Genomic DNA, 17,414 nt, shown 5'->3' on the forward strand with positions numbered 1-17,414 from the left:
CGATGAACGTCCCTTCTTCTCGGGAAACTCTCCAGTTTTGGGCTATTTGCACACTAGATTGTCCCATATTCGAATCCCGTATTCATTTGAAGCAGGAAAACGGTCTCCTCGTCGCGAGTTGAACCTCGGTCTCCCGCGTGACAGGCACGCATACTAACCACTGAACTAACGAGGAATAAACAAGAGTATGGAATCTGTCACACGGATGTCAGTGTGTAGGAGAACTGATAGAGTCACTCCGATGTCTGTTTGCTGAGCGTAGAGCTGCCGCATTTTACCCATCCTCTCTTCACTGTGTGGCTGGACGTGTCTCAGAATTTTTAGTCATAGTCATACTTTATTGATTCCGGGGGAAAATGATTCTGTCACTTACTGAGTTCAAGGACTGGGCAAAAGAAGGGATCCCATTAACGTCTAACTGCGTGTTGTTTGAACGGATATTTATAATTAGGATTTGTTTTCCATTTACTGATACGTAAAGCAGGAAACCATCTGTACCCCTTCGAATCACTCGGTTCCATTCTCCCTTCAGTCGGATCCCAGGCGCTGTGTTTCTCCGGTCTGTCGGAACGTCGCGACATCCAGTGGTCGGTACAGGAACTGCAACAGAGTGAGGAACGATCCTTCAGAAAACAGCTCAGACACTGAGAATCGAGTTACAGAATCTTATAGCACCAGAGACCATTCAGTAACCGAAACCGGTTTGTATCATGGGGAGATGGTGGTATAGTGGTGAGCATAGCTGCTTCCCAAGAAGTTCACGCGGGTTCTATTCCCGGCCATTGCAGATTGTGCGCTTTCCGGATAAAAAAAGAAAAAAACTCTCACCAAGCGCTATGAACGCTAAACTCTAATTCATGAGCAATTTGTTATGAGTGAAATTCACTCTAATGGATGAGATGGATCCCTAATGTACGATGGGGTTGGTCCCTCATGTAGGATGATCGAGGACACCAAAATGAATGAAAAACACATATTAGACCCGGGAAGCATTGAGAGAGGGTTTCTCTGAACTCCCGTCGAAAAGAAGATTCAAACTTCTTCAGAGTACGCATCCCCTATTGACATCAATGGATCTGGGGTTGAGAGGGTGAAAGTTACTCGGCATACACATCAGCGAGGATCTCACGAAGTCTGTAAATACCGGCTGCGTGGTGAAAAAGGCACAGCAGCGCCTCTTTCACCCCAGACAGTTGAAGAAATTTGGTAGGGGTCCCCAAATCCTAAGGACTTTCTACAGGCACAGAATTGAGAGCACCCTGACTGGCTGCATCTCTGCCTGGTATGGGAACTGTACTTCCCTCAATCACAGGACTCTGCAGAGAGTGGTGCGGACAGCCCAGCGCATCTGTAGATGTGAACTTCCCACTATTCAGGACATTTACAGAGACAGGTTTGTAAAAATGATCCGAAGGATTGTTGAGGACCCGAGTGACCCGAATCTCAAACTGTTCCAGCTGCTACCATCCGGGAAACAGTACCGCAGCATAAAAGCCAAGACCTACAGGCTCCGTGACAGCTTCTTCCACCAGCCCATCAGACTGATTAATTCACGCTGATACATTCGTATTATACGTTATATTGACTGTAATAAATATAGTAATATTTATTGCATATTACTATAAATTGTACATTGCACATTTAAACGGAGACGTAACGTAAAGGTTTTTACTCCTCATGTGTGTGAAGGAGGTAATTAATAGTCAATTCAATTCAATTCCATGGAAGAGACTTCACAGTGCAGAAGTTGAATCACAAACGAGAAGATGTGTAGGTGATGGAAATCCAAGCAACACACACAAACTGCTGGAGGAACTCAGCAGGCTTGGCTGCTTCATGATCCTGTAGAAGTGCTTCGGCCTGAAACATCGACTGTGTGTTAATTCCATAGATTGCTGCTGCACATTTTCTCGTGTACAAGAGAGGGGGAAAAAAACAGACAACTCTAATACTACCGTCCCTGGGTGGGCTTGAACCACCAACCTTTCGGTTAACAGCCGAACGCGCTCACCGATTGCACCACAGAGACGAGAATTAAAAGAGCACGAATAAATGACGAATTTCAATTGAAATACCGTTTCCTTTTATAGATGCATTATGCGACACATTAGTGTTTTAAAACATGAGGATAAATATCCGCTGCCGCCAACAAAGATTATAGCAGAGGATGGTTTCGATCCATCGACCTCTGGGTTATGGGCCCAGCACGCTTCCGCTGCGCCACTCTGCTACAGGAAAGATCGGATCTGTTGAACTGTGAACATTGCACGATGTTTTGTGTGTATGTATGTATGTATTTATGCCTGTGTTTGTACATGTTTGGGTCTGGTTCTGTGTCTGTATATGTCTGAGTCAGTGTCTGTGTCTGTACATGTTATGGTCTGTGTCTCTGCCTGTGTCTGTACATGTCTGGGTCTCGTTCTGTGTCTGTATATGTCCGGATTCACTTCGTCTTTTTCCCGTATACAAACTCAAACGTAGTTTATTTTCTTTTGTTTATTCCCTGTTTCTTCTCTTTCTCTTTTTCTCCACCTTTCTTTCTGGCTCACCCAGTTATTATCTCTGTGCCTTTTATGTTCTATCCCGTCTTGCAGCTCGTTCCTGCCATTTCGCCCGTGAAATGTGTTTTACTTTATTTAATTATCCAGACGGATAATTCATCCCACTGGTAGGCTCATTTTTAAATAAATAAGACGTTTTCAGCCGAGGTGCCATTAACTTCCTAATCCTGTCCTGATGATTGAATGAATGCCGGAGTTCCTTCAGTGTTGAACCCGCAGTTCACCTTGTGAAGCGGAACTCGCGACGTTGATGTACTGCAAGCACTCACCTCAAATGCAGCAATTCCTCCACCGGGATTACCTGTTGGTATCATGTTCAGACCATCACGGCCGGACCAGTGAGTGACAGATGGGGAGATGTGGAGTATCGCTGATGCTTCGCACCTCCCTGCCACGCGGGGCGGGTTTTCCATTTCACCACCACAGCTTTGTAACTGAAACAGTAAGAGTCAGGTTTTAACTCTCCCACGTAGGACGGTGTAAAGACAGGTTGGGGATATATATAAATAAACAGGCCTGGAAATACCTCACAGGAACTGTCTAAATATTCGTTGCATGTGGACATCAATAAATACGCGATGGTCATAACCTCTTGGCAGCGTGTTATGCCTTTGAAGAGACGGTGCTCTGGCGGACAACAGCGTAAGAAGCAGTGGAAACATTTTTAGGTAGTTGAGCTGTCACTGAAGTAGCGTTATAGGAGTGAGGTGATAAACTCAGCTCACAAAATTAAATGAAAGAAGTGAGAAAGGAATCTATGCCAAAATCCAAGTGAGAGCGCAGTGCGGATGGTGAGGGACGAGCGAGCAGCAGCGAGGGAAGAATGAAGGAGGAAATATAACTTCCTCAGTGTCATCATTTCAGATTCTCTCTCCTGGGCCCGGCACATACCTCCTGTTACAAAGAAGGCACGGCAGCGCTCTGCATGTCATCTAAAAGTTTGACAGACTTCAATAGATGTGTGGCGGAGAGTATATTGACTGGTGGCAAGAGGACCCGTGTCCTTGTACGGACAAGCCCAGAAAGCGTAATGGATAGAGCCCAGTCCAGCACAGTTATGCCCCTCCTCACCGCTGAGCGCATCCACATGGAATAGAGGGCCGCGGCCATGCAGGTCATACTCTCTTCACACAGCTCCATCAGGGAGGAGGTAACACATCAACAGGTCCATCACCCCGCAACCATCAGACTCCTGAAGAAGAATGGATAACTTCATTTACCCAACACTGACCTGTACCCACAACCCATAAACTCAATTTCAAGACTAATCATTTCATGTTCTCGATCTTTATTGATTAGTTATTATTAATATTGTGTTTGTTCTTTCTTGTATTTGCATCGTTTATAGTCTTTTGCACATTGCTCGTCTGCTGTCTATCTTGAGTGCGGTCTTTCATTGATTCTATTGTGTTTCATTGTATTTACGGTGGATGCTCATGTGGTTACGAGTATATACTTCGGTAATAAATTTAGTTTAATCTTTCAACTTTGGAGATTGCTGAGCCTCTAGCTAGGATCCTTATGTCCTCGTTGTCCACGGGAATGGTACCCGAGGATTGGAGGGAGGCGAATGTTGTCCCCTTGTTCAAAAAAGGTAGTAGGGATAGTCCGGGTAATTATAGACCAGTGAGCCTTACGTCTGTGCTCGGAAAGTGTTCGAAAAGATTCTTAGAGAGAGGATCTATAGGCATTTAGAGAATCATGGTCTGATCAGGGACAGTCAGCATGGCTTTGTGAAGGGCAGATCATGTCTAACAAGCCTGATAGACTTCTTTGAGAAGGTGACCAGGCATATAGATGAGGGAGTAGGCTTATTCAGAAAGTTAGAAGGCATGGGATCCAGGGAAATTTAGCCAGGTGGATGCAGAATTGGCTTGCCTGCAGAAGGCAAAGGGGTGGTGGTGGAGGGAGAACATTCAGATTGGAGGATTGTGACTAGTGGTGTCCCAGAAGGATCTGTTCTGGAACCTCTACTTTTCGTGATTTTTATTAACAACCTGGACGTGGGGGAAGAAGGGTGGGTTGCCAAGTTTGCAGACGGCACAAAGGTTGGTGGTGTTGTAGATAGTGTAGAGGATTGTCAAAGATTGCAGAGAGATATTGTTAGGATGCAGAAGTGGGTTGAGAAGTGGCAGATGGAGTTCAACCCGGAGAAGTGTGAGGTGGTACACCTTAGAAGGACAAACTCCAAGGCAAAGTACAAAGTAAATGGCAGGATACATGGTAGTGTGGAGGAGCAGAGGGATCTCGGGGTACATGTCCACAGATCCCTGAAAGTTGCCTCACAGGTGGATAGGGTAGTTAAGAAAGCTTGTGGTGTGTTAGCTTTCAGAAGTCGAGGGATAGAGTTTAAGAGTCGTGATGTAATGATGCAGCTCTTTAAAACTCTGGTTAGGCCACACTTGGAGTACTGTGTACAGTTCTGTTCGTCTCACTATAGGAAGGATGTGGAAGCATTGGAAATGGTACAGAGGAGATTTACCAGGAGGCTGTCTGGTTTACAAAGTATGCATTATGTTCAAAGGTTAAGGGAGATAAGGCTTTACTCTTTGGAGAGAGGGAGGATGAGAGGAGACATGATAGAGCTGTACAAGATAATAAGAGAAATAGATAGAGTCGATAGCCAGCGCCTCTTCCCCAGGGCACCACTGCTCAATACAAGAGGACATGACTTTAAGGTAAGGGGTGGGAAGTTCAAGGGGGATATTAGAGGAAGGTTTTTTACTCAGAGAGTGGTTGGTGCGTGGAATGCACTGCCTGAGTCAGTGGTGGATGCAGATACACTAGTGAAGTTTAAGAGACTACTAGACAGGCATATGGAGGAATTTAAGGTGGGGGCTTTTATGGGAGGCAGAGTTTGAGGGTCGGCACAACATTGTGGGCCGAAGGGCCTGTACTGTGCTGTACTATTCTATGTTCTATGTTCTATGTTCAGGATCAACCCTGCTTATCTGACTCCAACATTTGACTCTAACTCTGAAGAACTTGTAGTCGTGGCCGAGTGGTTAAGGCGATGGACTAGAAATCCATTGGGGTTTCCCTGCGCAGGTTCGAATCCTGCCGACTACGTGATTATATCGGTTTTGACTCCCTGATTCCTCCCACGGATACAGATAGTAAAAAGCCAGTCGAAACATCGATCTCTGTTCGCCGCCTCCAAAACCAGGGGAATTGTCCATGTGGTTTGCTTTTATTCAGGTGGCATCTACTATGCAATGGGTCAGTGCGTACGGCTGTTATCCGAAATGTTGGTGGTTCCAGCCCATCCAAGGACTCTTTTGATCCAGTAGCCTTTGCTGTCCGTTTTGTGCGCTCCGTGCTGTCCCTAGTACATTCGTTTAAAAAATATCAACATATGGGAAACAGAACACTACCACGACCTGTCTTGCTTACATTTATGTTGGCATAAACTTAAAATATTTTACATCGACGATCAAACCAGCAGAAACTCTTACAAGGCACCAATGTATTTCATGTTTATATTTATGTAATCGCCACTTGAACCAGAAGGATAAATTCTCTCAATTTCACTCACACCAACACTGACTCACTTTCAAACTCGACATTTCATGCTATCGACATTATTTGTTTTGTTATCATTATTATTACTTTCTCAGCTCAAGCTAGTAAAACTTGAAGTACGGGCGTACTGAAGCACGCTCATTCCTCAATAGCCACGGACTTCGGACTGTTCTAGTGGTGTATAGTATAATGGTTTCCAGGAGATTTGCAGAAATATTGCTTTGTTGGCCTAACCGTTTAACGCTATTGTGTAGTGACTTTGAGATGATAATTGTTGATATTACTATTGGGACAATGTATACCCTGTTCATGCTCGATCGTCTTTCAAATTTGTTCTTTTAATTCAGTATATTTCTTGTGTTTGTTAATTGTTGTATGTTATGTGTGTTTGCAATGGCTATATCGATTATGTACGTTGTTATTGCCTTTTAATCCAGTAATATTATATATCCAGATGGTTATTATAGATTGAACTATCTGTAATAATGTATCAGTCATAAAATAATTTGTAGGACTCTGACCCGAATCTAGAACAGGTTTGTATTTACCGTAAGTATGGCGTCTTTTATGAGTTTGTACTTTAAAGCAAGATTTTGGTGAATGATGTTTGTCAATTCATTGTCCCTGTGTAAGTAATCAGATTGAGTTAAACTGCTACTCCATCCTGCAATGCGTTGGATTGTTTCTGGTGTTCCTTGTCATTGTCTGCATTTATCGACTTTAATTTGTTGGGCTTTTGTTATGTATTTATAACATTTTTGTGTTGATCACCTGGCCCTGTATTGCTACAAGGAACCCCTCTGTGTCTGGGAAGAGGTCTCCAACTCCGAGCCAAACGTTCCACTTTTCCTTCACATCTAGTCTGCTCAGATCATGGGGATGTTTTCCATGGAGTGTTGCTCTTCCATTGGTAAACTTATATATGATAATCACTTTACGTTTCTGTATTTTCACAGTCTGTTATGTTTTCTACATTGATTGACCGTCTTGTGTGCACTCTTTCATTGATTGTATTCTGTTTCTCCGGACTTATTGTGAATCCACTCAAGAAAATGCAAAAAAAAAATGGTAGCATATTTGTGCTTTGACAATGAATTTACTTTGAATTTGTGAGTGTTCTGCGCTGCTACACAGGATCCAGTCCCTTGGTGCCCTCTAGTGGCCCGTGGCTGGTACTGCCTCACAGATCTCACCGTGATCTCCGGGTCGTTTTATGAACCCAGGAGCAGGGATGTTTCGCTTCTTGTTCACATCAACGTGCACGTTAAATAAAGAAAGGACTTGCTGCTCCACTGCCAAGCTCTCGCACGTCTGTCATATTTGTACAAAGGGAAACAAATTTAATGATTCAGGCGGAAACCCAGTCGTCACCACTGGGGAAGAGAGAAAATAAGTTTTTTTTTCATTTCAGACAAGGTGGGCGAACGTGATCGGGCAAAAAGAAAAGCCGCGGATCTGGTGAGACCAAGTGAGTGACTGTGACTGTTATCATCGGGACTTTTGTTTCTATGTTATATGAAAAACAAAACCGTGGGGAATGTCCAGCACGGCAGACCATGGTAATGAAAGGAGGGGGAAAATCTGAGTCAAAGGCAATGGTCTAGAGGATCTCAGCATGTCAGTCAGCATCTATGGAGAGGAATGAAAAATCGAAGTGTCAGGCCGTGTTCCTTCATCAGTACTCAAAGGAGGTGGGATGAAGCCAAAATAAGAACGATTAGGAAGAGAAGGAGTAGAAGCTACAAGGTGATAGGTGAAGCCAGGTGAGGAAGGATGGCTGATATGTTGGGGAAAGGGGATATTGAAAGCTAGGAGGTGATAGGTGAGGCCAGGTGAGGAATGAAGGTAGATAATTTGGTGAAGGGGAGTATTAAAAACTGGGAGGTGATAACTGAGGTCAGGTCCGAAAGGAATGTAGATATATTGGGGAAACTGGAGATTGAAAACCGGGAGGTGATAGGTGGAGCCAGGTGAGGAAAACAATGTAGATATGTTGGGGAAAAGGGAAATTGAAAACTGGGAGGTGATAGGTGAAGCCAGGTGAGAACAAAAGGTAGATATGTTGGTGAAAAGGCAGTATTGAAAACTGGGGGCGATAGGTGAAGGCAGGTGAGGAAGTAAGATAGATATGTGGGGAAAGGGAAATAAATGAGAGGTGGAAATGGAAAAGGAAAAGGGTTGAAAAGCAGGTATCCGATTGGAGGGGAAGCGGGGAAATAGAGCGAGGTGGTAGACATGGGAGGAACAGCGAAGACGGAAGAGGGAATCCCGAATGGAGAATTAAAACAAAGAGAGGAGAATGGAGAAATTACCGGGTTAGATAAATTTATGTTCATTCTATCAGGTTGAGGGCTACCCAGACGGAATATGAAGTGTTGCTCCTCCATCCCTAGAGTGGTTTCATCGTGGCAGTAGAGGAATCCATGGACCAACATGTCAGAATGGGAATGGGCAGTGGAATTAAAATCGTTGACCGTTGGGAAGTACTGCTCGTTGCAGATGGAGCAAAGTAGCTCGACAAAATGGTTCCCCAATTTATCTTCAGTTTCGTCATTGTAGATCAGGCCGTATTGGGAGCATCCGATACAGTATATGGCCCAGAGAAACTCACAGCTGAAGTGTTTCCTCACCTGGAAGGACTGTTTGGGACTCTGAATGTTGTGAGGGAGGAGGTCAACGGCCAGGCGAAGCACTTCTTCCGTTTGGATAAATGCCAGAAGGGGAATCAGTGGGAGTGTGTAGTCGTGGCCGAATTGTTTCGCAATGCACCCAGAATCTATTGGGATTTCCTCGCGCAGTTTCGAGTCCTGACAACAGTGTATATCCAACATTTTCTGTTTGATATTGTCCGTAACTCTCTCATGCAAAAACCAGTCATGTAGATTGTGAAAAACCGGGTCCCGCCCAGAGGCGACTGTTGGTCACGTTCTACAGCGCAGAATTGAACCATTTATTCCTACTTTCAACAAAACTTGTCTCTGCGGCACATTGGTGAGCGCGTCCGGCTGTTAACCGACAGGCTGGCGGCCAATGGTCCGGCAGATTTGCTTCTGTTGTGTTTCATTGTCAGCTGGAAAACGCTGCGCTGAACGAAGGCCGGGGCTCCCTACTGCGGCCGCGATGGGAATTTAAACTGTTATATTTCAGACACATGTACCGAGATACAGTGAAGACTTTCTCCGTTCATACTGTCCAGGGAGATGAAATAATTACATAGAAACATAGCAACATTGAAAATAGGTGCATGAGTAGGGCATTCGACCCTTCGAGCCTGCACCGCCATTCGGTATAATCATGGCTGATCATCCAACCCAGAACCCTGTACCTGCCTTCTCTCCATACCCCATGATACCTTCAGCCACAAGGGCCATATCTAACTTCCTCTTAAATATAACAAATGAGCTGGTCTCAACTATTTCTTGTGGCAGAGAATTCCACAGATTCACCACTCTCTGTGTGAAGAAGTTTTTCCTCATCTCGGTCCTAAAAGGGTTCCCTTTTATCCTTAAACTGTGACCCCTCATTCTGGACTTCCGGAACATCGAGAACAATCTTCCTGCATCTAGCCTGTCCAATCCCTTTAGAATTTTATACGTTTCAAAAAGATCCCCCTTCAATCTTCTAAATTCCAGTGAGTATAAACCTAGTCGATCCGATCTTTCTTCATATGGAAGTCCCGCCATCCCAGGAATCAATCTGGTGAACCTTCTTTGTACTACCTCTATGGCAAGAATGTCTTTCTTCAGATTACGGGATCAAAACTGCACACAATACTCCAGGTGTGGTCTCACCAAGGCATTGTATAACTGCAGTAGAACCTCCCTGCTCCTGTACTCGAATCCTCTTGCTAAGAATGCCAGCATACCATTCGCCTTTTTCATTGCCTGCTGTACCTGCATACCCACTTTCAATGACTGGTGTACAATGAAACCCAGCTCTCGTTGCACCTCCCCCTTTCCTAATCGGCCACCATTCAGATAATAATCTGTTTTCCTGTTCTTGCCACCAAAGTGGGTAACCTCACATTTTTCCACATTAAATTGCATCTGCCATGAATTTGCCACTCACCTAACCTATCCAAGTCACCCTGCATCCTCTTAGCATCCTCCTCACAGCTAACACAGCCACCCAGCTTCGTGTCATCCGCAAACTTGGAGATTCTGCATTTAATTCCATCGTCTAAATCATTAATATATATTGTAAACAACTGGGGTACCAGCACTGAGCCTTGCGGTACCACACTAGTCACTGCCTGCCATTCTGAAAAGGTCCCTTTTATTCCCACTCCTTGTTGCCTGTCTGCCCAACGTTTCTCTATCCACATCAATATAATACCCCCAATACCGTGTGCTTTAAGTTTGCACATTAATCTGCTGTGTGGGACCTTGTCAAAAGACTTTTGAAAATCCAAATATACCACATCCACTAGTTCTCCTCTATCCACTCTGCTAGTTACATCCTCAGAAAATTTTATGAGATTCGTCAGACATGATTTTCCCTTCACAAATCCATGCTGACTTTGTCCGATGATTTCAGCGCCTTCCAAATTTGCTGTTATCACATCTTTGATAACTGACTCTAGCATTCTCCCCACCACCGATGTCAGGCTAACCGGTCTATAATTCCCCGGTTTCTCTCTCCCTCCTTTTCTAAAAAGCGGGGTTACATTAGCCACCCCGTAATCGTCAGGAACTAATCCAAAACCTAAAGAGTTTTGAAAAATTATCACTAATGAATCCACTATTTCTTGGGCTACTTCCTTAAATACCCTGGAATGCAGACCATCTGGCTCTGGAGCCTTTAATCCCTTCAATTTACCTAACACCACTTCCCTAACACCATGTGTTTCCCTGAGTTCCTCCATCTCACTAGACCCTCTGTCCCCTACTATCTCAGGAAATTATTTATGTCCTCCTTGGTGAAGACAGAGCCAAAGTAGTTATTCAATTAGTCTGCCATGTCCTTGTTCCCCATGATCAATCACAACAGCGCATTGAGATCGCACAAGGGAAAGCAATAACAGAATGCAAAATAAATTGTAATAGCGAAAGGGAAAGCATAGTGCACGTAAGTAATAAGGGGCAGCATCATAACGAGGTGGTTTGTGACGTAATACGTACACCTCATCGTTCTATGAAACGATTCAGTAGACAAAACAGCGGGACTGAAACTAACCATGAGTCTGTGACACGTTCTTTCGGGCTTTCGTGCTTTCTGCCCGACGGAAAACGGGCAAGGTGAGAATATTTGGGATGTGGGGTGTCTTTGGTCAGAAATCTGTATGTTCGATTTGACCAGAAAGTCCGTTCCTGGAGCGGAGTCCTTGAAACTAACGGACTTGCCGGGACTACTGTTGTGTATTTTATTTAATTCGGGGTCCTCGATCATTCAGTCGGAGTCCACTTGGTTTCATAGAAACCATGGAAACCATAGAAAAACACTACGGCACAGAAACAGGCCTTTTGGCCCTTCTTGGTTGTGCTGAACCATTTTCTGCCTAGTCCCACTGACCTGCACACGGACCATATCCTTCCATGCAACTCCCATCCACGATCTGTCCAATTTATTCTTAAATGTTAAAAAATAATCTGCATTTACCGCCTCGTCTGGCAGCTCATTCCATACTCCCACAACTCTCTGTGTGAAGAAGCCCCCTCTAATGTTCCCTTTAAACTTTTCCCCCCTCACCCTTAACCCATGTCCTCTGGTTTATTTCTCCCCTTACCTCAGTGGAAAAAGCCTGCTTGCATTCACTCTATCTATACCCATCAAAATTTTATACATCTCTATCAAATCTCCCCCTCATTCTTCTACGCTCCAGGGAATAAAGTCCTAACCTATTCAACCTTTCTCTGTAACTGAGTTTATCAAGTCCCGGCAACATCCTTGTAAACCTTCTCTGCACTCTTTGAATCTTATTTATATCCTTCCTGTAATTTGGTGACCAAAATTGAACACAATACTCCAGATTCGGCCTCACCAATGCCTCATACAACCTCATCATAACATTCCAGCTCTTATGCTCAATACTTTGATTAATAAAGGTCAATGTACCAAAAGCTCTCTTTACGACCCTATCAACCTGTGACACCACTTTTGGGGAATTTTGTATCTGTATTCCCAGATCCTTCTGTTCTGCTGCACTCCTCAGTGCCTTACCATTAACCCTCTATGTTCTACCTTGGTTTGTCCTTCCAACGTGCAATACCTCACACTTGTCTGTATTAAACTCCATCTGCCATTTTTCAGCCCATTCGTCCAGCTGGTCAAGTCCCTCTGCAGGCTCTGAAAATTTTCCTCACTGTCTACTACACCTCCAATCTTTGTATCATCAGCAAATTTGCTGATCCAATTTACCACATTATCATCCAGATCATTGATATAGATGACAAATAACAATGGACCCAGCACTGATCCCTGTGGCACACCACTAGTCGCAGGCCTCCACTCGGAGAAGCAATTCTCTACTACCACTCTTTGGCTTCTTCCATTGAGCCAATGTCTAATCCAATTTACCACCTCTCCATGTATACCTAGAGACTGAATTTTCCTAACTAACCTCCCATGCGGGACCTTGTCAAAGGCCTTACTGAAGTCCATGTAGACAATATCCACTGCCTTCCCTTCATCCACTTTCCTGGTAACCTCCTCGAAAAACTCCAATAGATTGGTCAAAAATGACCTACCACGCACAAAGCCATGTTGACTCTCCCTAATAAGTCCCTGTCTGTCCAAATACTTGTCGATTCTGTCTCTTAGTACTCCCTCTAATAACTTACCTACTACCGTCGTTAAACTTACCGGCCTATAATTTCCCGGATTACTTTTCGATCCTTTTTTAAACAACGGAACAACATGAGCCACTCTCAAATCCGCCGGCACCTCACCTGTAGAGAGTGACATTTTAAATATTTCTGCCAGGGCCCCTGCAATTTCAACCCTAGTCTCCTTCAAGGTCCGAGGGAACACCTTGACAGGTCTCGGGGATTTATCCACTTTAATTTTCCTCAAGACAGCAAGCACCTCCTCCTTTTCGATCTCTACAGTTTCCATGATCTCGCTACTTGTTTCCCCTAATTCCACAGACTTCACGCTAGTTTCCTTAGTAAATACAGACGCAAAAAACCTATTTAAGATCTCCCCCATTTCCTTTGGTTTTGCACATAGCCGACCACTCTGATCTTCAAGAGGACCAATTTTATCCCTTACAATCCTTTTGCTCTTAATATACCTGTAAAACCTCTTTGGATTATCCTTTACTTTGACTGCCAAGGCAACCTCATGTCTTCTTTTAACCCTCCTGATTTCTTTCTTAAGAATTTTCTTGTACTTCTTATACTCCTCAGGCACCTTATTTACTCCCTGTTTCCTATGCATGTCATACAACTCCATCTTCTTCTTTATCAGAGTTGCAATGTCCCTTGAGAACCAAGGTTCCTTCTTCCTAATATCTTTGCCTTTAATCCTGACAGGAACGTACAAACTCTGCACTCTCAAAATTTCTCCTTTGAAAGCTTCCCACCTACCGATCACATCTTTGCCAGAGAACAACCTGTCCCAATCCACGCTTTTTAGATCCTTCCCCATTTCTTCAAATTTGGCCTTCTTACAGTTCAGAACCTCAATCCTAGGACCAGAACTATCCTTGTCCATGATCAAGTTGAAACTAATGGTGTTATGATCACTGGAACAAAAGTGTTCCCCTACACAGACTTCCGTCAGTTGTCCTAACTCGTTTCCTAACAGGAGATCCAATATTGCATCCCCTCTAGTTGGTCCCTCTACATATTGATTTAGAAAACTTTCCTGAACACATTTTGCAAACTCTAAACCATCCAGACCCCTAACAGTATGAGAGACCCAGTCAATATATCGAAAATTTAAAATCAAATCCCCTACCACCACAACTTTATGTTTCCTGCACTTGCCTGCTATCTCTCTGCAGATTTGCTATTCCAATTCTCGCTGACTATTGGGCGGTCTGTAATACAATCCCACTAATGTAGCCAACCCTTTCCTGTTTCTCAGCTCCACCCATAAGGACTCAGTAGGCAAGCCCTCTAATCGGTCCTGCCTGAGCACTGCTGTAATATTTTCCCTAACAAGCAATGCTACTCCCCGACCTTTCATTCCTCTGCCTCGATCACATCTGAAACATCGGAACCCTGGCATATTAAGCTGCCAGTCCTGTCCCTCCTGCAGCCAAGTTTCACTAATTTCTATAACGTCATAATTCCACGTTTCAATCCACACCCTCAACTCATCCGCCTTCCCCGCAATACTCCTAGCATTGAATTATATACACCTTATAAGATTTTTACCACCACTCACAACCTTTCTATTAGCGGATTTGCTTGAACTTTTAACATCGTTTATTTTCACCCTAGCCATACTGTCACCTCTGGCACTTTGGTTTCAATCCCCATGGAAATCTAATTTAAAGCCTCCCCAATAGCACTAACAAACCTCCGTAAAAGGATATTGGTCCTCTTGCAGTTCAAGTGTAACCTGTGTCTCTTGTACAGGTCCCAACTGCCCCAGAAGAGGTCCCAATGATCCTGAAATCTGAAATCCTGCCCCCTACACCAGTTCCTTAGCCACTTGTTCATCCTCCGCAGTATCCTATTCTTACCCTCACTGTCACGTAGCACAGGTAGCAAGCCTGAGATTACCACCCTTGAGGTCCTGCTTTTCAACTTCCTACCAAGCTCTCTATATTCACTCTCCAGGACCTCCTCACTCTTCCTTGCTATGTCATTGGTACCAATGTGCACCACAACGTCTGGCTGATCATCCTCCCACTTCAGAATGGCATGCAAGCGATCAGAGACATCCTTGACCCTAGCACCCGGGAGGCAACAAACCATCCTGGATTCTCCGTCACGACCACAAAACCTCCTATCTGCACCTCTAACTATCGAGTCCCCTATCACTACCGCTCTCCTCTTTTTCCACCCTCTCTTCTGCACTGCAGAGCCAGATTCAGTGCCAGAGATCCAGCTACTGCAGCTTGTCCCAGGTAAGTCATCCCCCAACAGTATCCAATGCGGTATACTTGTTGTTGAGGGGAACGGACACAGGGGAACCCTGCTCTGCCTGCCCTTTCCTCTTCCCTCGCCTGATAGTGACCCAATTTCCTGTCCTCTGGTCCTTTGGCGTAACTACCTCCCTGTAGCTACTAATTATAGTCTCCTCATTTTCCCGAATGATCCGCAGGTCATCCAGCTCCTACTCCAGTTCCCTAACGCGGGTTCTTAGGAGCTGCAGCTGGAAGCACTTCTTGCAGGTGTCATTGTCAGGGACACCGGAGGGCTCCCTGACTTCCCACATTCTGCAAGAGGAGCATTCCAACATCCTGCCTGACATTCTCTCTACTCTAAACAATCTGAACAAAAAACTTACCGGAACCTCCCCTGGCCTCTGCCTGTTCTCGCCGAAGCCTGTTGAGCCAAAGCCGTCCGACTCTGACTCAGTCCACTCCGACGATGGCGGCTACAACGATGGCCGCTGTATATGGTGGTCTGCTTTTAAACCTTGGTGCGCTACAGATGAAGGATGAGAATTCAATCTCTGATCTATTACAGTGCGTGATCATTGATAAAAACGATTACACTCACAGCAAATTTCCCAGTGTGAGTGGTTGACTTTGTCCCACGAGTTCCATGTACATAGCGTTCTGAAAGAGGTTATTTTTATACTCGAAAATTGTAGATTTTTAAATGGCCGAGAATCGAATTCGGGTCTACTGGTTGAGAAGCAGCTATGCTCACCACTGTACCGCAAACGCCTCATGATCGAGTAGAGATTCGGGCAGTGAACCGTCTCCTTTACTATCAGACTCTGTAACTCGATCATCAGTTTCCGAGCTGCTTTCTGAAGCATCATTCCTCACTCTGTTGCAGTTCCTGTTCCGACCAGTGGGTGTCGCGTCATTCCGACAGACCGGAGAAACAAAACACTCTGGGTTTGCACTGCAGGGAGAATCGACTCTTGCGAGAGTCGGAACTAGAAATGACACCTCTGGCTGCCTGCCTCAAGGAGGGAAAACAAATCCTGATTATAATCGTTTCAAATTTAAATAACACGCAGTTGGACGTTAATAAGAGCCCTTCTTTTGGCCAGTCCTTGAACACAATAAGTGACTGAATCGCTAAAGAATCCTGAGACCTTCCAGTCACACAGTGAGAAGGGGTGGGTGAAAGCCCTACACTCAACAAACAGAAATCTAAGTTGCTCTGTGAGCTCTCCTGTACCCTGACATCCGTATGATCGCCCTGATGAAGGGTCTCAGACAGAAACGTCGACTCTTTTCCATTGACGCTGCCTGGACTGCTGAGTTGCTGCAGCATTTTGTGTGCATTACCTTGATTTCCATCATCTGCAGATTTTCTCTTGTTTGTAATCCGTTTGACAGATTCCATACCCTCGCTTATTCTTCACTAGTGTTGTGGTAAATCTCCCGTTCAGTCAATCGGGACACTGAGGTTCGATTCCCTGACGTGGAGACCGTTTTCCTGCTGAAAGTGAAAACTGGAAATGCAAGAGAATTTTTTGAATAAAACAAAACCGGATTGAACTGGTTGTTTAGAAAATGAAACAACCCGGTCGGCAGACAGCCCGGGACGGGAGAGTTTACCGAGAAAGTTGTATTCAGCACCTTTTCTCAAGTAATCCATCACTAGTCTATAATTGAGCGGCTTTGGCGTGACACTCGGTGACCGATTTCGTCACTTCGAAACATTAAACAGGGTCTGTTGCTGTGAGATAGAAACTCCCGCAATTTCCAGCACTCATGCCGATTCCTCAGTGTGTCTGAGTGACTGTAGAAGGCAGGGAGAAGAACAGCTGAGAGACTTTGGAAAGAACGATACCAAGTGGGCAATGTGTTTATTGCCCGGTTTAAATCAACCCTGTCCCTCTCCTAGCCTCGGACTCGCTGCGTAGACGCTCAGAAAGTGAACTGAGGGAAGGAATGGCGATGTTTCACTCTATGACGTCATTCAGACATGAGAGCATGCGCAGCGTCGTTCCGCCCCTTGACCTGATTGACAGCGGACAGCAGAACATGTCCCCGGGAGCGGTTTTCCAGCAGCCGGGAATGGAGAGCTCCTGGGCTCGGGAGTAGGGCGCTACCAGTGTCCTCCTTCCAGCAGCAGCGCATCGCTCTGGGAGCGGCTCTGCAGATAGGCTCGGAGATCGGCACTTACTCCGGAGATGGCGGCTGGGAGAAAGAGGCGGCATGTAACAGCGACTGAGCTCGGAATGCGGAGTGAGTGGGCAGAGAGAGGCTGTTCCCGGGCCGGGGTAGGTAGGGCGGTGAAGGCGGGGTGG

The 17,414-nt window shown here is 45.1% G+C and overlaps 2 non-coding genes across 2 annotated transcripts; one reads left to right on the forward strand and one right to left on the reverse strand.

Annotated features, from left to right (window-relative positions):
• Positions 1 to 2,158: 2,158 nt before the first annotated feature.
• Positions 2,159 to 2,230, reverse strand: trnam-cau (transfer RNA methionine (anticodon CAU)). The gene has a single exon. It is a non-coding gene; the product is annotated as a tRNA-Met (tRNA).
• A 3,318-nt stretch (positions 2,231 to 5,548) lies between these two features.
• Positions 5,549 to 5,630, forward strand: trnas-aga (transfer RNA serine (anticodon AGA)). Its single transcript has one exon. It is a non-coding gene; the product is annotated as a tRNA-Ser (tRNA).
• Positions 5,631 to 17,414: the final 11,784 nt, after the last annotated feature.

The sequence above is a fragment of the Mobula birostris genome, chromosome 28, assembly GCF_030028105.1.
Source record: "Mobula birostris isolate sMobBir1 chromosome 28, sMobBir1.hap1, whole genome shotgun sequence".
Classification (NCBI taxonomy): domain Eukaryota; kingdom Metazoa; phylum Chordata; class Chondrichthyes; order Myliobatiformes; family Myliobatidae; genus Mobula; species Mobula birostris.